General features: G+C 40.0%; 1 protein-coding gene across 1 annotated transcript in view; it reads right to left on the reverse strand.

Moving 5' to 3' along the window:
• The window catches only part of Thsd7b (thrombospondin type 1 domain containing 7B), an 878,050-nt gene that overhangs the window by 492,879 nt on the left and 365,622 nt on the right, over positions 1-19,549 (reverse strand). The window lies entirely within an intron of this gene.

The raw sequence follows: 19,549 nt of genomic DNA on the forward strand, positions 1-19,549 counted from the left end.
CAATAGAGTTCCACAATAAACATGTACATCGCGGTTGCTCTTGTGATGGGGAGAACCCAATTACTAGAGGAGTCTTGGCTTTTCAGATGAGAGACAGACATCAACAGCTTAAGATATTACAGCAGAGAAGGACATAGAGGTCAGGGTGCTTCCAGAACTCCTTATGGAGGACACAGTCAATGAGGAAGCGCCTCATCTGAGAGGAAGGGTCAGCTCACCCCAATCAGTCCAAGAGAATCTAAAGCACAGTCAACCTTATTTTCTGCTGTGTCTCTCTTCCCCTGAACCCACAGCTAGAACCATATCTTGTTAGTCAGTAGACAAGAGCCACCCTTGGCATGTTGTATGTCACCATCAACCAATTATATGAGGTACTTTCCATGTAGAATTACTTTCTTATTAATATCTAAAATAAATCTTATTAAAAGACTTGTTACTAATTGCTATATTTTTGAGACACAGCGACTTGCTTCTTTTTTAAAAAATATTTATTTTGTTTTATATGCATTGATATTTTGCCTACCTGTATGTCTGTGTGAGAGTATTGGGTCCTGTATAACTGAAGTTACAGATAGTTGTAAGCTGACATGTGGGTGCTGGGAATTGAACCAAGGTCCTCTGGAAGAACATCCATTTCTGTTGTAGACTGACCCTTGCATGGCCTAAAGAATTTTAATGTCTAAAGAGTAGCAGGTAGGACTGCTGAGAGAACTCAGTCCATAAGGTATCTGCCTTGAACAAGTGGGGACCTGAAACTGGTCCTCAGAACCTACATGTAAACCAGACGCAGTTGTATGTGCTTCCACTACCAGGGATAGTGAGTTGAGAGTCAGACACAGGGGGATCCCTGGAGTTCGTTGTTCAGCTTGCCTAGCCTTCATGGTGAGGTTCTAGGGCTCTAAGAGACTCTGTATCAAAAGAAAAAGAAAGTGGAAGGCTCCTCAGTGTCAATGCCCAGTCTTGCCCTCTAATTTCCATATGTGCACACGCACATGTGCACACACATGCAAGAATGCACACACAAAAGGAGATAGATAATCAAACAAATAAATAAATAGAAAGCAGATAGACAGACAGATAGAAAGACAGACAGACAGAATAAAGCAAATCTTAACTAAAGCTGTTAAGATTTAGAACACCTTGTACCTTCACAAGTCTACTCTATCCAGGAATCTAGAAAGGAAGAGCCCTCTGTGTTGTCTTATGCAGTGTATCATCTCTACAACAAGCAGAACATACACACACACACACACACACACACACACACATACACACACTCACACACTCACACACACACATACACACACACACTCACACACACACACACACACTCACACACAATATTGCCTAGGGATGTCTTCTGACTCGCCCAAGTTCAACAGTGGTGGACTCAACCTAGAATTCCATCCAGAGTGCTTTCATTCATTCTGCCTTTCATAAATCACACATTAAAAATCAAATTATAACCCTGCCATTTCCCAGCGCCTCATAAACTCCATGTCTGTTTTGAACATATTTCATCTTCTGGATAGTAACCTTTTCCTCTAAGAAGCACTTCATTTTCCTCCAATTAAGTTTCAAAAACCCTATTGTTAACACTGTTTTCACTAGAGGCTCATTATTACAAGGTTCTCAACAAGTCATGTGCTTATGACCAAGAAAACAGCAAGACTTATAAAAATGAGTATGAAGCAAATATTTTACCATGATGACACTTAGAAAACGGTACATATGTCTGGGCGGTGGTGGTATATGCCTTTAATCCTAACACTGGAGAGACAGAGGCAGGCAAATCTCTGTGAGTTCAAGGCCAACCTGGTATATATAGTGAATTCCAGGACAGTAAAGGCTACACAGAAAAACCCTGTATCCAAAAACAAAAACAAATCAACCAACAACAACAACAAAACAACCAAACAAACAAACAAACAAAAAATAGCACACAAATTGAGTTAGGGTACCTGTCACCTCACACATGAGAACAGACATTCTATGTATCCTGCTCAACCTGTAAACCCTAGACATCCTAGTTCTGACCAACTCACAGTCAACAATTACAATTAATACATTTAATTTGATTAAAGATTTCCAATTCTAACCCTGAAAGTGAGTTAGAAAGAGTAACACTTAGCAGCAAAGATTTGATATACATTTGAAAGAGTAGGAAGCTGGTAGAATGCGCATTTATCATTTGGTCTTGGGATGTCCAGTGTGCATCATTGTGTCCAGTTTATTGCATGCTGGTGACTGGGGAGCTGGGAGAGGAGGATCAGGGCTGCAAGGTCATCTTCAGCTGCATAAAGAGTTTGAGGCCAGTGTGAGACACAAGAAAATCTATCAGAGAATGAAGGAAAGGAGGGAGGGAGAGAGGGAGAAAGAAAGAGAGAGGGGGAATGAAGGAGAAATAAAAGGACCAAGAGGAAAAGAGGGAGGATTATGCACATGACTGAAAATCAGCCAACAGTGTCCTGTCTCTGCTAACACAGTCTCAACCTGCACTATTTCATATCATCAAGGGACAAAAAGGAGATGAGACCCTACTCATCCTCTTCTTGTCAAGTCACGCCTCAGTTTAGACAAAGTATTATATCCCTTTTGGAAACTTGTATCCAAAGAAGGGTTTTCCCCAGATCAACTAAGACTCACCCATATTCCCTGCGGCCCCTGATTCCATATGGATCCTAAAAAATCTACTGGGTCAGGTCAGACTGAAACTCTTATTTGAAGTTAGAAGGCATTCCAGGGTCTTAAGTTCTTGTGAGTTATTTTAAAGGCAGTAAAAAAATGTTAGAAAAATGAAAAAAAATCTCAAGAACAGAAAAGGGAATTGTAGGAAAAAATAAAGGTGACTGGCTAAGAGAAGTATTGCCCACCAATGGGAGCACAGTAGACAAAAGACTCATCGGCGACACTCTCAAAAGCAAAATATTAATACTAATGGGCAGTGGTACTAGGAGTGAGGTTAATGGTGGCTATAAAGGTCAAAATGTTACACATATTTGCTGATAGTGCTGAAGTGGAAAGCCATAAATAAAGTGTGGGCACGCCCACATTAGGACACTTATCCTTGCGTTCTCTTAGAAATACACAGAGGCCTCTCAAAGAAAGCACTTTCTTCACAACATAAACTATTTTGGAGGGATAAAACATCTCTTTACCATAGGCCACTGTCACATATGACATGCTATCAGCACTGGAACTGAAATAGAAAGCAGTGACCGCCCATCTCTTTCTATCCCCATGCTGGGCCACCACCATCCCTTTCTGTCCCCATGCAGGGCTGCCCCATCCCTTTCTATCCTGATGCTGGGCTGCCCCTGCACCCTGGCTGTCCTGGTGTTGAGCCACACCCACACCCAATCCTCTTGTCTATCCGGGTGGTGAGTCACACCCACACCGCTGTCTATCCTGGCGTTGAACCACACACACCCATACTCTGCTGCTGCTGCTGAAGGTACAGCAGGCATCTTCCTGAGCAGCTCCTTTTTAAACACTGGTGCCAAGCCCCAGAGGAGAAGACTGCATGATGCTCCATCCTGATGAGTCTACAACCTGACTGGAAAAATTACCCATTATTAGCACTACAGTGATAGTGTATTGCATTATAGCATTGCAATGTAAACCAAGATGGGTCCCTTATATTTATTTTCAAATGATTACATTTTGCAATTATTTTTATAACACTGTGTGTGTGTGTGTGTGTGAGCATGTGCATGTGGGTTTGTGCGTATGTGCATACAGGTGATCACAGAGTCAAGGAGTTGGAGACCCTGAAGCTAGATAAACTGGTAGTGGTTGTGAGCTGCCTAACACAGGTGCTAGGAATAGAACTCGGGTCCTCTGCAAGAGCAATCTATGCTTTCCCTACTGAGGCATCTCTACAGTGCCTACAGCCTATAATTCTTCAGAGAGTGAAATCAAGAAAGGCTGTAAGCCTTTTATTTACTGTCAGCGTCTGGGATTAGACAACAATGTCCAACTCTCTCTGCATTCATTAAATACGCTGCTGTGATCCTTAGTCAGAGAAATAAACAAGGGTAAGAAACAAAACATACACAAATAGGAATGATGGAAGTCAACTAATCATCCCTATTTTTAGATGATATGATATGAAGAACCCTAAAGACTCTAAAGATTCCACCAGAAACCTCTTAGGTCTAATCATCACTTTCAGCCAAGTATGAAGAAACAAAATCTACTTGCAAAAATTAGTAGCTTTCTAATACCAATAATGAACATGCTGAGACAGAAATCAAGGAAGGAATCTGATTCAAAATATCTAGAAGTAAACTAGCCAGGGAAGTAAAAACCCTATAATGAAAGCTATAAAGTCTGAAGAAAGAAATTGGAAAAGACTAGAAAATGGAGAAAGCCTCTCATGTTCATGGGGTGGCAAAATAAATATTGCAAAAATAACCGAAAGCAATCTACAGATTCAGTAAAGTGCTTGCCAAAATTCCAATGGCATTCTTTTTTTCTCTTTTTTTATTTTTCTCTTATGCAACACATCCTGACCCCAACCTCCCGTACCTTCCCTCCTCCCAGGCCTCCCTATTGCCTTTCCTCTCCCCCAGATTCACTACTCCTCCACTTCTCTTCAGAAAAGAACAGGTCTCCCAGTGATATCAACTGAACGTAGCATAACAAGATGCAATAATACTAGGCATAAACCCTCATCTCAAGGTTGGACAAGGCAACCCAGTAGGAGGAAAAGGGTACGACAAACATGCAAAAGAGTCAGAGTGAGCTCCACTGCCACTGTTAGGAATACAACAAAATCCCTAAGCTACACAAGCACAACATGTATGCAGAGGGTCTAGCACAGATTCTAGCAGGCTCTGTGGCTGCTGCTTCAGTCTGTGAGCCCCTATGAGCCTTGCTTAGTTGATTCTGAAGGCCGTATTCTTGTGGTGTCCTTGACCCTTCTGGCTCGGGCAGTCTTTCCTTCCTATCTTTTGCAGTGTTCCTCTGGGCTCCTGCTAGTGTTTGGTTGTTGGTCTCTGTATCTGTTCCTATCAACTGCTGGAGAAAGACTCTGATGACAATTGGGCTAGGCGCTGAACTGTGAGTATATTAGTATATCACTAGGAATCATTTCATTGACTTTTATTTATTTATTTATTTATTTATTTATTTATTTTTAAAAATATTTATTGATTTATTATGTATACAATATTCTGTCTGTGTGTATGCCTGCAGGCCAGAAGAGGGCACCAGCCCCATTACAGATGGTTGTGAGCTGCCATGTGGTTGCTGGGAATTGAACTCAGAACCTTTGAAAGAGCAGGCAATGCTCTTAACCTCTGAGCCACCTTTCCAGCCCTAATTATTTATTTTCTTTAATTTAATTTCTTTATTTTTGTCAGTCATGTTTGGTTCTATGCTAGGTGTCTGAGCAATCCCGGTTCTATGCTAAGTGTCTGAGTCTTCCAGCTTTCTGATCCTGGCCATCCAGGTAGTATCAGGCATGGACTCCCTGTCATGTCTTGAGTCTCATTAGAGCAGTCATTGCTTGGCCACACCCACAAGCTCTGAGCCACGATTGCCCCAGCACATCTTGCAGGCAGAACAGGCTTTTGGTTATTGGTTGTGTGGTTGGGTTGATGTCCAAATCCCACCACTGGGAGCCTTGTGTGACTACAGAAGATGGCTGAGTCAAGATCCATGTCTTCCATTACTTGGAGTCCTTGCCAGGGTCACACTCACAGGTCCCTAGAAGTTTCCACTGCACTAGGTTTCCACATTGTTCACTAAATGCCACCCTATTCTAGTGATCTCTCCCCAGACTCTTTCCCTCTGCCACTCCCTTCCCCATCCCTACTTCCCACAGTCCCCTCACAAGCTCTATTATATCTCCCCTTCCCTGGGAGAACCATGTGTCCTCCCCACCCCCAGATAGCTCTTCTTTATCTAACTTCTCTGAATCTGTGCACTGTAGTGCATTATCCTTGACTAAAAGGCTAATATCCACTTATAAGTAAGTATATCATGCTTGTTTTTCTAAGTCTGGGTTATCTTGCTCAGGATGATTTTTTTCCTGTTTTATCCATTTGTCTACAAATTTAAAGATACCATTTTTTCTAAAAGCATGGTAATACTACTGCAATGTACAAGTTCACCACACTTTGTTTATCCATGCTTCAGGTGAGGGTCATCTAGGTTGTTTCCAGTTCTGGTTATTACAAATAGAGCCACTATGAACCTAGCTAATCAAGTGTCTTTGTGGTTAGGTGAAGTGCCCTTTGGCTATATACTCAAAGAGGGTTTGGCAGAATCTTGAGGTAAACAGATTCACAGTTTTCTGAGGAACTGCCATATTGATTTTCTTAGTGGTTGTACAAGTTTGCACTCTCGCCAGCAATGAAGGAGTGTTCCCCTTGTTCCACATCTTCACCAGCATGAGCTGACACTTGTGTTATTGATCTTAGCCTTTCTGATAGGTATAAGGTGGAATCTCAGAGTGGTTTTGATTTTCATTTCCCTGAGGGCAAAGGATGTTGTACATGTCTTAAAGTGTTTCTCAGTCATTTGAGATTCTGAATTCTGTTTATGTCTATATCCATTTTTAATTGTATTGTTTGATTTATAAATGTCTAGTTTCTTGAGTTCTTTATGTATTTTGGACTTAGTTCTGTATTGGAGATGGAGTTATTGAAAACTTTTTCCCAGTTTGTAGACTTCGTGTTGTTCTGTTTGATGGTGTTCTTTGTCTGACAGAAGCTTTTCAGTTTCATGAGGCTCCACTTATTTATTTTTAAATTAACATAATTTTATATTGATTTTTGGTATGACTCATTTATTAATTGTCAATATAGTGCCTGTGCTATCTGTGTTCTGCTTAGGAAATTGTCTCCTGTGTCAAGGGTTCAAGGTTATTGCCTACTTTCTCTCCTATCAGGTTCAGTGTGTCTGGGTTTTATTTTGAGGTCTTTGGTCTACTTTGATGTAAATTTTGGACAGGGTGATAAATATAGATCTATTTGCATTCTTCTACTTGCAAGCATACAATAGCACCAGCATCATTTGATGAAGAAGTTTTCTTTCTTTCTTTGTATATTTCTGACTTCTTCAAAATCAGGTATCCATAGATGTATGGATTTATGTTTAGGTTTTCGATTCCATTCCACTGAAAAACATGTTTGCTTTAATGCCAATACCATGAGGTTTTTATTATTATAGCTCTATAGTACAGTTTGAAATTGGGGATGGTTATACCTCTGGAAGTTCTTTAATTGTTCACGATTGTTTTAGCTATCCTAATTTGTTTTGTTTTTTACATGAACTTGTGTATTATTATCCTTCCTAAGTCTGTAAAGAATTGTGATAGAAATTTGATGGGGATGCCATGAATCTGTAGATTGCTTTTGGTAGGTTGCCATTTTTACTGTGTTAATTTTACTGATCAATGAACATGGGAGATATTTCCATCTTTTGATGTCTTCAATTTATTTTTTAGACTTTAAGATTTTGTCGCACAAATCTTTCACTTGCTTGGATAGGGTTATCCTAACATATTTTCTATTGTTTGTGGCTAATGTGAAGGGTGTTTTTTCCCTAATTTCATTCTCAATCTCTTTGTCATTTATATATAGGGGGACTGCTGTTTTGCTGTTGTTGTTGCTTGAGTTAATATTGTATCCAGACATATTACTGAAGGTGTTTTCAGCCATTCTCTGGTAGAGAGTTTGGGATCGTTTGTGTATAGTATCATATCATCTGTGAATAACAATGCTTTGCCTTCTTCCTTTTCAATTTGTATCCCTTTGATCTCTTGAAGTTGTCTTATTGCTCTAGTTAGAACTTCAAATACTATATTGAGTAGCTATAGAGAGTGAACAGCCTTGTCTTGTCCCTGATTTTAGGTGAATTTGTTTTGAATTTCTCTCTATTTAATTTGATTTGGGCTGTAGGATTATTTTAAATTGTCTTTATTATGTTTAGGTATTTCTCTTATTTTCCAGTATCTCCAAGACATCAATCATGAAATGCTGTTGGATTTTGTCAAAGGCTTTTTCAGCATGTATGAAATAATCATGCAGTTTTTTTTCTCAAATGACATTCTTAAAAGAGCATGTGATTCCAGGAATTTTAACTCCTGTGAAATTTTACTAGAACCATAATCATGCTAAGAACTGTGCCACACCTTGTGTTCTCCTGTGTGTGGGCCTATGCATGTGTGCACATGTATTCTTTTGTGTTTGCATATGTGTATGTTATGTGTGCATATACAGGTGTATGTGCCTATGTGTTTATGTGCATTTATGCATATATGGGTGCATATGCATGTGTATACATTTATATGTGCTTACATGTACTTGTGTGCCTCTGTGTACATGCATGTGCATGTGTGTGTGTGTACATTTGGACCAATATGTGTATATATTTTTGCTTGTGTGACCCTGTGTATATTTATATGCATATGTGGGTGTGTATATATTTGTCTATGTGCATGTTAGAGTGTGAGTGTGTGTGTGTGTGTTTGTGTTTCTGTGTCTATTTCTAGGAAGTTTAGATCCTGAACAGATTTACATGATTAATAGAACAATCAAGGCCAAAACTGTCACACCACATGGTCTTCTGTGTTACCTTATTATAACTACATCCAAATCCTTTCCTCACTAGCCCCTGGCCACATCTAATCTATTGATCTCTGTTTTGTCTGATTGGCTTTGTTACTAATATTTTTCTCTATAGGCCCTCTCTTGCCTGCTATCAGCTTTAATTCTCACATTACCAGTCCCTTGTTTCACCTCCATTAAAGCTCAGAGATGTCTGACATCTCATTTTATCTGCTAACTCCCAAGCTCTCCAATGGCCAGAGCTTCCTTGTCCTGTCTTGCCCTGGCCACAGGATCACATCACAGTCTCTTCTTGCCTCTCTCTGCTTCCCAGGTCTCGATGTGAGAATCTCTCTGTTGCCCTAGTGTCCTTCCAAGCTTACATGTGCCAAAGAACTGCACTTGGCTTTTCCTCTGCTTGGAATACTCTTCCCAGAGAGGGGCACTGTCCATCTTTTTAACAGAGCTCTCTGCACAGATGTCACCACTGAAGAAAAGCGTTTCTGACCTTCTGCCTAAAAGTGCAACACACCCCTCCCATCTCTTCACTGCTATCTCTTCTCTGAGTCCACTTTATTTTTCTTCATAACTCCCATCAGCCTTTAGCATTTATTTTTTTCCTCTATCTATTTTCTTTCTTTTATTACCAGAATGTAAACAACAGGGAAAGGAATTTGATGGCTTTACTGTTCTATGGCAAATGTCTAAAAAAATGTTCCTGCATACAGTAAGTACTCAATAAATAAATGTCTGTTATATATCTAAATTATGATTAATGAACTTTGATACAAATTATAAACAATAATATTCTCTCAGCAAGTTGGCAATGTTTTTATGAGACTATGTAAAACAGGCAAAAAATTCAGGAACAAGTATGTTTGGTTACTGTTTTAAATCAACAATTCTATTCCAAGGAATAACAGTAGGCTATTCAAATGTTTTTAAAAAAAATAGAGAAAGACATTTTCTTCCATTTTTGAGAAGGGTTGGATATTCTATGAACCACTTGTAACAAGAAAATTAGTTTCAAATGTTCTTCTAGATGGTAATAATGAAATTAATAGACATACTCTATACCATGGACATTAAGGTATTGTTATGGTAAGGAACAGACTTATGAATCATAGGAAAAAATCAAAAGGCAAAGGAAAGTGATAGAGAAATAGACAAGTATCCCTTGGTATCCTCAGAAGATTGGTTCCAAAAACCTCCATCATATATCAAAATCCAGCGAGGATCAAGTTGTGTATGGAATATGGGATTCTTTTATATAAACCCTAGGCAGTGCTCCATTACACCCTAGATCATCTTGAGATGACTCATGACACTTAATACAGTGCGAATGTCAAGTGAATAGCAACTATATTGACTTTTTTAGTAATGAAAAATAAATATTCTGTATATGTTTAGTAAGATGCCCTTGTTGCCCTCTGTTGTATGATTAACTGAATGCACATCGATGGGGTCACAGTTAGGAAGAATCAACTCTAGTGTGTGCCTCTCTCTGTCTCTCTATGTCTCTCTTTCTGTCTCTGCTATCTCTCTTTCTCTCTCTCTGTATGTATACGTATTGTTACATTTAAAATTAGATCAGTTTGTATCTAAGTCAATTCTTTTACAATAAATATCCCTAAGATTACTTGGTAGGCTTGAAAGAAACTATTTTTAAATTTTTACCTTTCTGCAGTATGTATTCTTTATATAAAACTGACTAATATACTGCTTTTATGATTCTAAGAACCATTTAGAAACATATTAAGCAGAATGCAGTCTCATTGAGTTTCCAGAAATTATCCTTGACAGACAATGTCATGAGATATTTGCCATAATATGTTTCCTTTTTACTAAAGACATTTGCCTTTGAAGGCAATTTTTCTTAACAAAAAGGAATAAATTGCTAGTGGCAGGATCTCAGAGGGAGCCCTCTGCTCTACGTGGCTTCTCAGAACGTCTCACAGTGATTATGAAGCCAATGCCAACCCCACCGCCATCAAAAAGCAGTGTGAAAGATTATCTAATGCCTCAGTCAGCCGAGCTCCCAGTCTGCTGACCGGAAAACTGCTGAAGGGGCTGGGGTAGAAAGTTGAGGACTCCACACCTAGAATTCAATAGACAAGAAGAGAGTCCTCCACTTGTTTAATCTGGGCACCATGTAGCTGTGCTAATTGGGAACACGCCTTGGCTGCAACGGTAGCATCTGAGCTCAGGGTCCTCAGTGAGCACTGCTTAGTGAATCACATCTCCGCCACACTGGCTCCATACTAAAATCAAAACTGCCTCATAAGTGCACCCTTTTTGATCCAAAACAGCAGATCCTCTCATTACTTAGCTTTTTCAGCCATGAAATTTATCATCAAAAGAGTTTCTCAGCTGTTCTTCTGGGAGAATGAGAATGATTAAGTGTGTTCTAGTTAACCTGACTTGGAAATAGCTTCATGCGCATCCTCCGCTGGCCATCCATCAACATATACCCACTTGGTAGAGGCTGTATATTAGCACAGCAGTTAACACTCAACGGATTGCTGCAGCGCAGAGCTCCAGCTGAAAGTGAAAAGAAATCCAAGGAAAATACCAATATGCATTTGCGAGATGGAACAGATGGAGGGCATAATATTGAATGACAGAATGGGAAAATGAAAAAAAATACTAAAGTTGTGCTCATTGCAGCACAGGAATGAATGCTTGCGACCAGCGTTGGAAATGGCACGGTCACCGCACTGTACCGAATGGAACTGTAAACTGACGAGGAAGGGAAGTGGGACAGTGCAAATGTCATCAAACTGGCCGGGCAGGGACGCTCAGCTACAGTCTTATACTCAGCTATTAGCTCTGTGCTTGACACCAATCAATTTGATATTACAAAGACACCCGAAACCATACCACACCTGTGCGCCCTTCAAAATACAGCAGTTTCGCATGTATGCGTTTTCTCAGTAATGCCTTAGGTGTTATTCAAATTCATGGAACTCAACACTTCTAAATGTGTGTGACCTCAATGGAAGCATGAAAGTAGAGATGGAAGAAGAGAAGGGATCTTTGAAGAGAATCATAAACCAACTCAAGTTCTAGAAGACATGGTAACGGCATTATTATTCTTGGTAGAAAGTCTATTATGACCTTTTCTCAATAAGATAGGGGTTCCACATCACAAAAGAAGATATAAACAAAACATATTCAAAAGCTTTTAACATTATCAATCATGGAAAATGCAAATAAAAACGCTGATGTGTCACTACATATCCGACAAAAGAGCCCAAAGCAGAAAGGCCAAAAAGACCCAATGTTGGTCGGTTTTTACAACAAGTATGGCGTATTTCTGTAGAGCTGTCTTGAGTATAAAGCAGTTCATTCTACCTGGAGAGTTTATAAACTACATCCACACAAGTACTCAGTAATTTCATTCTCTCTTATTCACCCAGGACAAATTAAAAGCATTTTTATCCACAAGAATCCACATCGCAGAATGTCCATAGTGGTTTTGTGTTTTATAAATAATGGTTTTAAAAGGGGAGAAAGAAGGGAATCCCCGCCTAACTCTGGAATCCATCAAGCAGCTGAGAGATAAACAACTGCTTGATATTCAATTGCTCAACCTTGGACAAACGAGAAAAAGACAATTCAGAATAGCACACAGAATGTGATTCCATATGTATAAAATGAAGATAAGATAAAATGATGTGGAGGGTCCTTCTGTCTATGTGTTGCTTTCATTGGTTAATGACTAAAGAGACTGGCTTGGCCTGATATGGCAGAGTAGAGCTAGGTGGGGAAAACTAAATGGAATGTTGGGAGGAAGAAGGCAGAGTCACGGAGAAGCCATGTAGCTCTGCTGGAGACAGACGCCAGTTTGCCTGGTAAGCCACAGTCACGTGGTGATGTACAGATCAATATAAATGGGTTAAATTAAGATGTAAGAGTTAGCCAATAGGAAGCTCCAGCTAATGGGCTAAGCAATGATTTAATTGACATGGTGTCTGTGTGATTATTTTGGGAGTCTGGGTGGCCAGGCAATGAACAAGCAGCCTTCCTTACAATAATAGACCAAGCTGAAGGAAAAGAATACAGATGTTGTCTGTTTCCTGTGTGTGCTGGGAACAGAAGCAGAATGGGATGGATGGGATGGGTCAGGGGCGCTTTCTGGAGATGATGGCCATGTTGAAACACTTATCAAGACTTACCCCCTGGGCGCTTTGCTGCATTCAGGTACCACCTCACTAATAGACCACAGAAGTGTGAAGAGGGACAAATGACACTTCAACTGTACAGAGGCGTCACCAAAACTTCATTCACTTAGGGACAAACCATCCAGAAGAGTCTGCTGATGACATGCTCATACTTATTGTAAATAAAGGAGGAAAAGGAGCTGTCCCAGGAGAAATTCCACCAAATCGGAAGTCATTTGTATTAGTGTGCTGTGATGAGGATATTGGCAGAACACTATGTGGGCAGCATTGTCTGTGCGTCCAGTTCCTATTTTTCTATATATTGAATTCACACACACATAAACACACACACGCACACACTCACACACAAAACATTGGAGTCAATATACACTCACTATTTTTCTAACCTTAGACTTTTGACCTCTAAAATGTAGTATCACAAATATAATGAACTCAATTTCCTATAAAAGAAGAAATTTTTGGCCTGGAGATGCAGCTCAGTTGGCGGAATGCTTACCCAGCAGGCATGGTACTCTGGGATCTACTCCCCAGCTGTGCATCAAACTGAAAATGGTGGTACACACCTGTAATCCTGCATATGTGTAGAGGAGGAAGGACTTTAGAATCTACTCTGTAGTCCACACTGGCCTCAAACTTAATTCTCCAGCTTCACAGTCCTAAATAGCGTGTTTAAAGACACATACCAGTGCACTTGTTTAATTTTTTTCCTTTTGCAAAAATGTTGCTACTAGCAAGCTTAAAATTACATGTGTGGAGCCGGGAGGTGGTGGTATGTGCTTTTAATCCTAGCACTCAAGGAGGCAGAGGCAGGTGAATCTGTGAGTTCGAGGCCAGCCTGGTCTATAGAGTTGAGTGAGTTTCAGGACAGCCTGAGATGTACAGAGAAACCTGTCTTGAAAAACCAAAAAGAAGACAAAAATCATGTAAGTGGCTCTTATATGTGACACACACACAAGCTTTCCATTGGATGGTGATGCTCAAAGTTGATCCATGGAGGAGCATCCTTGCCTTGGGGCCTCCTGAGAATTTATCAGAATATACCACAAGAAAAAAGATGATGCAGAGTTTGAACTTTGAAGGCCCTCCAGTTAATTCATGTGGAGGAAACACCAGTAAGTCTACATTACCTGTATGTCCATGTGGGAGTTTCTTCGCACAGCATTAGAGAGTGACCTTTAAGCTCCATGCCCCAATATCTTCCTTTTTAATTTTTTTTCTAAATCTAGGAAGTCCATTAAAACCGCCACTGGACATCCTCAACCAGAGGGACTCTGTTCTTTCAGGCTGATTTACAAAGGAGTATTGGAGGAAGTAGAAATAGAAGACAAATCAATTCAGTGTGCTGATCATCCAGGTCAAAATTCAATGGTATGTTTTTAAATAGTAGCTGCATACAAATTAAATCGTATTCCATTAACAAATACTTAGAGTTTATAAGGTATCTTTTATTATTAAGTAATATAAAAATATTAGCCGGAAGAAAACAGTTGAAAGATAGAGTTCTTTGATAGGACAAGGTTACACAGAAAGCATGGTGCAGATGTCTTTAAATATTCGAGGGTTTTCTATAAAAGTTAGATTTTTTGTTCTATCTTGTAAGCACAGAACTTGAAAAAAATGGATGAAAATGAAGTGTTTTAATACAAGAAAAAATATCTACTTCCTAATTGCTATTCTGCAAAGAAGTACTTATCTCTAACATGAGCCTCAAGTCACATTCTAGGAGGCATTCAAAAGGAACTGGCTTTGGCAGAGAGATGACTTCATCCTCCACCCCTTTTCACGTGGCTGACACATCATTCTGTTCTCTTGTTTAACTGGCGGGGAGAGGTAACAAGACCAGTTAGGGCAAATCGGCTGAGGCTATATCTAAGTTTCAAGCTTTCACCAGCACACACTGACCACGCGCTGGTTTGGAGTTGCTGCTAGTGACTTAATGCTGGGTATAAGCACTGAAAACGCTGACACTTGACACTCTGTAATAGGAACACAGGAGGTTCCCCTACACTGCCAAGAGAATGGTCTACTCCCCCTGCTCAAAAAGAAACATCCACAAAGACAAACACATATGTGTCCTTGGACGAGGCAGAGCCAGAGCCAGAGAAAGGGAGGGAGCAAGTGAGGGAGGAGGCTGTGGAAGCAGGAAGGTGTGATCAATCATAGTAATCATGGAGTTTAAAATGATAATATCCCATTGAACAAGTGCAGGGTACCACCTACATCATTAAAGCACAATGATAAATAAGCCACACTGTCTTTTTGGCAAATGTTCCTTCCAGAACACTATTCCCTTCAGACACCTCATCTTCCAATATCTAAAATTAACTATGGACACACACCTATGTGTCAATGCTCTCCCGACCCTTGTCCATTTCCTTTGCCTTACTCTTCAGTGCAATGCATTCCAATGCAACTCCCTGTCGATTCTAAAGGATCTCTGCTCTCCGACCTTTGACAGTCCCTTATTGAAACATCAGAACTCCCAAACATATTTGCCTTCTAACACTAAGTATCACAAATAATCAAATAAAAATTACTTCCAATCTCCTACATTTCCCCTACAAACGCTCAACTATAGTCTTGTTGAAAACGAAACTGAGAACTCTATCCATCTCCTAAGCATGGACCCTTCAGCTCCTAACAAGTAAGTAATGGAGGTTTATCAGGACACGTGAATGAAGCTGCTGAGCTTAAGAAGTATATGATCTTCAAAATCGATTACAAGAGAATGCCAAGCTTCTTCGAGAACTCTTATATCTGACATATAAAGAAGAGCAAAATGCATTGACCTGTGAATGGGTCTAAAATGTACTGTACACTTCTCCTCTCTAAAGGATCAAAGAAAAGCCGGGCAGAGTTAACACGCTGAGCTTCAGAATGCTGAGAGCCAGCAGACTGAGGTGTGGAATTTAGTCAACATGTCTCTTAAGCTTTTACTCTGTCTCGAACTTGTTGGAAACTGAGTAAGAATTAATTATCTTTCTCTCTATAAAAGGTTACAGAACTTGGAGGATCTTTAAGGGAATTATCTCCACAGGAGATTCCTACAGGGTCAAGAGATGAAGCCGTGTGGCTTACATAACATATCAGAATCAACCAGCAAATGGGAATCCACAGTCTTAGCTAAAAAGCAATTAGGGTTAGCGAAGTCACTGAAGTCATTAAATGCTTTGATGTGGCAGCCACTGTTTCCATCCTGTGCCCCCCCAACCCCAAAGACTTTCATTGGAATAAGTTCTCTTGGGAGCCCTGTGGTTCCTGGGGCTTCCTTCTAATCCGAAGAGCTTGAATAGATGCCGAATTTAGCTGGTAAGAAATTAGACCAGTGAGTAAATTAGTGTGAGAGAACATAGCTTTAAGTTAAGAAAAAGGTAGACTCTCTAGGCGCATTTGCCTTTTCCACCAGGGGAAAGTTTGGGAAACAACATGTGCTGTTAGCGGTTTGAGGCGTGAGGCTCAGATTTCCAACTCTCAGCAGCAAGGCCAGCTTCAGCTTCTTCAATCCGCAGTTTGTTCATCTCACGAGGGTTAGATTAGTATCAGGCTTCTTAATTTCCCCTACTAGTGAGAATAACCTGAAATGTTCTTGTTTCCAGGCTCCAGGCTAGGAGCACAGAATTAGAAGATCCATTAGAAGAATCCCTGAGAGCAATAGATTTATCAAAAATCGGAGGACTAATTTATTTTTGTAAAGAATGGTTCTTTGTCCCCGCCTTGCTTATATGAACCCTCCTTCCTCTCTTCAACTAAGCTCCAGGAGCTCAGTCCAGTGCTTGGCTGTGGGTCACTGCATCTGCTTTCATCGGTTACTGGATGTAATTTCTACAATGACAATTAGGGCAGTCACTAATCCAATAACAGGGGCAGGCCAGTTTGGGCTCCCTCCCCACTATTTCTAGGAGTCTTAGCTGGGGTCATCCTTGTGGATTCTTGGGAATTTCCCTGGAACCAGGTTTAATCCTAATGGCTTCTTCTATCAAAATATCTCTTCCATTGCTCACCCTCTAAATCCCTCCCACAGCACATCCATTTTGACACTTCATGTTTCCATTTTCATCCTGTCTCTCATACCCCTGTCCAGTTTACGCGTGAGATCTTAACTGTTTCCCCTTTGTGGGGGGCTCTCCATACCTGTCCCTCTTAGGGTCCTCCTTTTTACCTCGTTTCTCTGGGGTTGCGGATTGTAGCCTGGCTATCCTTTGCTTTGTGTCTAATATCCATTTCTGAGTGAGTACATACCCTGTTTCTCTTTCTGGGTCTGGACTAACTCACTGAGGATGATGTTTTTCTAGATCCATTCATTTGTATATAAATTTCATGATGTCTTTGTTTTTTACCGCTGATGGAGAAAACCATAGAGACAGCTGACCTGAGCTAATGGGAGCTCAGGGCCTCTGGAATGGCAGGTGGGGAACTTGTATAGGACCGAACTGGGCCCTCTGAATGTGGGTGACAATTTTGTGGCTTGATCTGTTTGTGGGGTCCCTAGGAGTGGGACCCTGGGTGCATGAACTGGCTTTTCAGAGCTCATTGTCTATGGCAAAATGTTGTAAGAGCTGAACAATCACACAGAAACTATATTAGTTAAATGACTGCCTGGCCAATTAGCTCTAGCTTCTCATTGCTGACTCTTACATCTTAATTTAATCCATTTCCATTAATCTGTGCATCACCACGAGGTCATGGCCTACTAGCAAAATTTCAGCGCGTCTGTCTCTGGCAGTGGCTCCATGGCTTCTCTCTGACTCCACCTCCTTTCTGCCAGCTTTCAGCTTAGTTTTCTCTGCCTAACTAAGTTCTACCTTGCTATCGTCCAGTTTCTTTATTCATTAACCAATAAAAGCAACACATAGACAAAAGGACCATTCACATCAATAAAATATCTTGCTCAGTCTTGATGTAGGGGAAAGGAGCCTGGTCCTGCCTCAACTTGATATACCAGACTTTGCTGGCTCCCCAAGGAAGGCCTTACCACGTCTGAGGAGTGGATGGGGGGGGGGTTGTGATGTGGGGAGGTGGAGGATGGAAGAAGAAGAGGGAGGGGGAATAATATGCAAAATGCAAAAAAAAATTAAAAAATGATTCCTCGTAATTCTTGATAAATGGATGATTAAATTGCCTCTGCCCCCAAATCCCATTTCCTTAAACCATCTCCTTAAAGCTTATTTTATTTAGTACTTTGCCTTAACGTAAGTAGATATATGAAAATTGTTATTAAATCCATAAATGATTAAAGTTTATTTTAATAATACTCTCAATCTTAAAAATGATGGATGGGGCTACAGCTACACACAGTTAAGAGCAGACTTACAGAAGAGTATTAGCCCCTCAGTGCATCCTCCCTAGCAGGAAGAAGAATTTCATATGGAACATCTGGGAAAATCCTGCAGCATCCCATGTCCTCCCCTTCAATGAAAGAAGCTCTGTGTGAAAACAAGGTGAGTATGATACCTAAAATGATCTTCATAGCAGAATTTCATCTCTATACTCCATACATTACCATCTCCAATAGGATGGGAATAAGTACCTTCCTCCATCCTTAACCTTAAAAAGGGCAGGGTTGAAGTCGGTTAGGTAATAACTCATCTACTCAAGGTAAGAGGCATTGTGGACAATACAGAACAGAACAAAGTCATAATTCTGTCGTCCTGACCCTCCAGTGCAGTGCCTCTTTTTACTCACTTCCTTGGAGTCAAGCACCTGATCCCATTGTCTTTTTTTTTTTAGACACAGGAAGTCTCTAGTGTCCAGATATACTCTGAGCTGTAGAGAGTAGGTGTCACTCAAAGTTGCCAAGAAGCACACGTTGCCTCAGATGACCAGAACTGACTTCAGGTGTGAAGCTGGAGCATCAGAAAGGAAACCCCTCAGCACAGCTGACACTAAATATCCATAAGTGATACAGAAAATAAAGACCAGAAGAGAGGAGACATAGCAGATGTATAGCTGTAGGAGGCAATATTTCAGATTACTGTTCTTCAGGGTAAAAGCCAGAAAAAAATCCCTGGGCTAGGAACACAGCTCTGTAGTAGAGTACTTCCTAAGTGCATGTGAGAGCCTGTGTCAGTTTCTGTCACTTCAAAAATAATAAATATTATAATAAATCGAATTCATAATAAGAAACAACTTTTAAGAGACAAAATATCCAATTATCCTACTTTCTTAGAATTGAAAGTGATTCAAATTTCTGGTCTTTTTTTTTTAAAAAAAATACTTGTATCTTAATAGTGTAGCATACATACTCTAAAAATTAAAAAATACTCAACATATTTACCCTAAATATGAAATAAAAATTTCTAATTTCCTGGGTCATCTTTTCCAACTTATCTTCTTCTATGAAGTACTTAAGGAAGAATGTTTTGATGCTATGGTCTCAGAATGAAGTTATTCACCCATCGCTGCAGATCCAAGTTTGTGTGAAGTAGATTCCAGTACATTAGCCATACAGGTCAGTAACGATGTTGGGATCATTTTGCATAATATCTCAAGATTTTCTGCAGCAGAACTCATAAATGTTTATCCTATATAAAATTTTCTCATACTTATGAACTGCACATTAGTACCTTATAATATCCATTTGATTCAGAAAAGCAAAGCAATATACAAAGCAAAATACTATAATTTTCCAAACAAATAGTTTTAATTGTATAGTTCAACTATAATAATTGCACATGTGAACACTACAGATTAAGATATCTGCTAAAATATTCCATACACAAGGTGGCTTTCAGTCAATCTAAGGTTTTGGGAGATATAGAAACTGTATTGTTTCATGTAGTAAAGACAGTCCTTCCTGATCATAATTTG

Source organism: Myodes glareolus, chromosome 5 (assembly GCF_982192425.1).
Source record: "Myodes glareolus chromosome 5, mMyoGla1.1, whole genome shotgun sequence".
NCBI lineage: Eukaryota > Metazoa > Chordata > Mammalia > Rodentia > Cricetidae > Myodes > Myodes glareolus.